We start from the raw sequence: 4,700 nt of genomic DNA, 5'->3' as shown, positions 1-4,700 counted from the left end.
TGCCTGGCTGCCTGCCGCCATCTTGGCTGACAGTTAATTTGCATATACTCACTGATTAGCCAATGAAAAGGGTAGCGGTCGTACGCTAATTACCATGTTTCTCTTTTATTAGTGTAGATAGATAGTATTATTTTCATTTTTTAAATCATCGGCCATCTACTACCACCCTCAGGGCCTTTGATATTTTTGAGAGGTTCTATTGTTTGAAATTTCTTTATTAAACATTTATTTATTCAATTCTTGTATTTCCCTATTACTAGTAAATGAAAAATTACACCAGGAAAAGATATAGGTTAAGCCAATGGTTTAGGTATGTTCTGTGGAACATTTGGTTTCATAAAAATCATTTAGAGAGTCTGAAAATGTTTCATTTGCAGCTTTTAAAATGTATACATTTTTATTATGAAACAAAATCCTCAAATACAGGTGTTAAGTATCAAATTTGACACATCAAAATTAACAACTTAACTTGTGATCATTTTGATTAACTTTGTAATATGAATTAACAGTTTGCATTTATAGATTACATTTCTATTGATAAAAATGTCACTGTCTTTTTGTATTCATTATTGGAAGAAGCTTAGCATACAGTTTTGTTTAGTAATTGGATTCTTCTGAGGATGATTGTCGTAAGCTCTTATTTATACTATTTAAACACTTTTCTCTTTTCGCCTAATTTCCCCCTCATATTTTTCCATCTAGACCAGTATCCCTTCATCTTTCTTGTCATACCCCTTCACATTTATGTAAATATACATTTTTCCACTCACCCACTTAGCACCCTTATATCCTATCTGACAGGTTCTCCATGACCCCTTCTTCACTCAGTCCTCTCAGTAAACTGATTTGTCCTAGACCACAGCCTCTTTTGCCTTCTTCTCTAAGCAGTACTATTCTGTCAGTCTTTTGCTATCTACTACCTGATCTGTAAATATTTATTGAAACAAATTTATTTTAAAAATCTGTTTTCTTCAAGCCTGGTTTACCTTTGTTGAGTTTTCTGACAAAATTAAAGGTAGAAATAGACAATCTATAATAATAAAAGTGCAATATGCTAATTAGACCGGACATCCTTCCTGATGAAGCCGCAGCCAGAGGGAAGCCGGTTCAGGCAGCTGGGGGAAGGAAGGCCTACTCTTGCAAGAATTTCATGCATTGGGCCTCTAGTTCAACAATAACAGTTGAATACTTCAATACCCCACTTTTCATAAAGGATAGAATAGGCATAAACCGTGGGACTGCCAGTGAGTCAAATACCAGCACTACCTTGTGCCCCAGACCACGTCGTGAGGCAAAAGCCCAGTGGGACCACGAGTGCCTGCAGTTGACACCTGCAGGACCAGCTCTGTGGGGGAGTACAGCTCAGAACAAAGACAATCAAGATGTGAGACTCGGGTAGACCCAGCCTCTGGGTGAAGGAATCCCCAACCACTGGACTACTAGGGGCTTCAACTTCTCAGAACTGCATCAAGTTTCCCAGGGCCAGAAAGGGACAGTGACTCACATTCACCTGCACTAGAAAAGTTCCCAGGAAGCCCAGGCTGGACACACCAAGGGACCAGATTCGACAACATCAGTGCAAAATCCAGTGAACCCCACAAATAGAGGACCCAAAGATCTTTGAGTATGTGAGTGTGTGTAGTTTTGGTTTTTTTGGTGTGTCTATATATGAGTGGATTTTTAGTTTTTTAGTTGTTTGTTTTCTCCCCTTTTTTTTTCTTGCAAATCTCTATTTTCTCTCTTTGCTTTGATTATATTCTACTTTAGTCTATTCTTATTGTTATTATTAATTTTTCATATTTCATTTTTCTCATTTTTTCTAATCTATATGTTAATATGTCCATTATTAATACACTTTAAATTCATTCTTATTATTTCATTTACTTTCTTTATTCTTACAACACTAGTTATTTTAGCTTCCGCCTTGCTTCTATATAGCCATTTTTATCTCCTTCTTTCTCCCTTTTTTTCTTTTTTTCTTTATTGATTAAGGTATTACATATGTGTCCTTATCCCCCCATTACCCCCCTCCCCACCCACTCATGCCCTCACCCCCCTAGTGTCTGTGACTATTGTTTATACTTATATGCATGCATACAAGTCCTTTGATTGGTCTCTCCCCCAGCCCCCCACACTCCACTGTCTTCCCTCTGAGGTTTGATGGTCTGATCGATGCTCTTCTGTCACTGGATCTGTTTTTGTTCATCAGTTTATGTTGTTTACTATATTCCACAAATGAGTGAGATCATGTGATATTTACCTTTCTCCAACTGACTTATTTCACTTAGCATAATGCTCTCCAGGTCCATCCATGCTGTTGCAAATGGTAGGAGTTCCTTCCTTTTTACAGCAGTGTAGCATTCCATTGTGTTATTTTTTCTTTGCTTTGCTTTTTATCCTTTTTTGTTCTTAGTCTTTCCTGTTGATGCTGCATACAGTAGCTTGATTTTCATGGAATGTTTGATTTGGCCCTGTTTTGTCTTATTCTGTTCTGTCTGAACCTATATAACAACTGGTATGATGATGTTGAGGTTGAACCTAACTGGTAACAAGTCATAGGGGAGACCTTTCCCACAAATGGGACATTAGCAATCAAGTCCCAATTACAACAGGAGAGCCCAAATAATACATTCCTACAGCATCCAGATCAGGTGAACAAAGAGGCTGCACCCCTGGACCCCTGAGGACACTTTCTACATAAGGCCATCCCACAAAGACTGGGAAGCATAACTGTCCTATCTAATACATAGAAGCAAATACAAAAGACAGCTAAAATGGGGAGACAAAGGAGAAACCCCCAAATGAAAGAAAAGAAGGAATCTCCAGAAAGAGAACTAAATGATATAGAGGCAAGAAATCTATCATGCATAGAGTTCAAAACAATGGTTATAAAGGTGCTTAAGGAACTTAGTACGAATTACAACAGGATGCAAAGGGAAATAGAGGCCATTAATAAGAAACAGACAGAAATGAAGAATGGCATATGTGACATCAAGAACATACTGGAAGGTATTAAAAGTAGACTGGATGAAACAGGATTGAATCAGCTATTTGGATGACAAGATAGGAATAAATACCCAATTAGAGCAAAAAATAGAAAAAAAGAATTAAAAATCAGGAAGATAGCTTAAGTGACCTCTGGGACAACATGAAACATAACAATGTCTGCCTTATAGGAGTACCAGAAAAAGAAGAGGATGATTAAGGAACAGAGAACCTGATTAAAGAAATAACAACAGAAAACTTCCCCAAGCTCAGGAGGCACAGAGAGTTCCAATCAAGATGAACCCAAAGAGACCCACACCTAGACATATCATAATAAAAATGGCAAATGTTAAAGACAAAGAAAGAATCTTAAAGGCAGCAAGAGAGAGACAGAAAATTACCTACAAAGGCATTCCCATTAGAATATCAGCTGACTTCTCAATAGAAACATTTCAGGCCATAAGGGAGTGGCATGAATTACTTAAAGTAATGAAAAGCAAGGGCATAAATCCAAGACTACTGTATCCAACAAAGGTATTTTTTAAAATTGAAGGTGAAAGAAAAAGATTTCCAGACAAAAAATTGTTAAAGGTTACACCAAACCAGCAATACAAGAAATGATAAAGGGACTGTTTTAAGAAGAAAACAAAAAGGACAGAGAGAGGATCATAGGCATAAAGTAATGCCGGTGGTCTTGATCCAGCATCTGGAAGGGTTCAGCAATCTGGAGAAGGCGCTGTGCATAAATTAGTGAGTCCAGAGACAAAACATAATTTTGAAAGGCATTATAGGGAGTCAGAGAAGATTTAGCTAAAGGAACTAAGTTCTCCGCATCTCAAGACCCCTTGCTTTTTATTAACACAATTTGTCCTAAGGCAAAGTAGAGATATACACATCAAAGGGTAGGGTTTCCTACAGAATTCATTGTCAGATTGGGGAATTTGCCTATGGCTGTTCAGGTGTTTGGCCAGTAGGAGACAATAACATGTAGATCGAAATGCCCTTAGCTGTCTGGCAGCAAGCAATCATCCCTTTTCAGGTTTGGGGAAATGCCCTTGCCACTCCAGATGATTCAGCCCTTGATGACATGCTGGAATTGGCTTCCGGCATCTCACTCTTTTTGATTTTTTAAATTTAACAAGAATGTATGTTTTAAGATTTTTAAATTCAATGGAAAGGATAGAGTTCTATGAAGTCCCTTTAAATTGCTGTCAAGGATTAAAGGAATTAGCCTACAGTAAGTTTCTTTCTGGGCCAACAATTCTTTGAGTCCCAATTTCAATGTCTAACAATTCCTTGTGTGTACATGTCAGCAATGGTTTTTTTTTTTATTCTGGGCCAGCTTTAGCTCTGAGGCCTCGCTGCTGAAAACATAGATACAATGTTGCGGTCTGAGCCCGGCTGAATGGGAGCCGGTTTCTGGGGTTTTGTTTAGCTTCTTATTTGCAACATAGTACATAGTTGCTTAGAGTTGCAGCTGAGAGGCCGGCAAGTGAGGCGGGGAACGTTGGAGTCTGCAGCAAGCAAGCCTCCTGCTTGCTTCAGTGCCTGGCTGCCGGCCGCCATCTTGGCTGACAGTTAATTTGCATATACTCACTGATTAGCCAATGAAAAGGGTAGCGGTCGTACGCTAATTACCATGTTTCTCTTTTATTAGTGTAGATAGATAGTATTATTTTCATTTTTTAAATCATCGGCCATCTACTACCACCCTC

Source organism: Myotis brandtii, unplaced genomic scaffold, assembly GCF_000412655.1.
Source record: "Myotis brandtii unplaced genomic scaffold, ASM41265v1 scaffold394, whole genome shotgun sequence".
Classification (NCBI taxonomy): Eukaryota; Metazoa; Chordata; class Mammalia; order Chiroptera; family Vespertilionidae; genus Myotis; species Myotis brandtii.
This window is presented reverse-complemented; position numbering follows the sequence as displayed.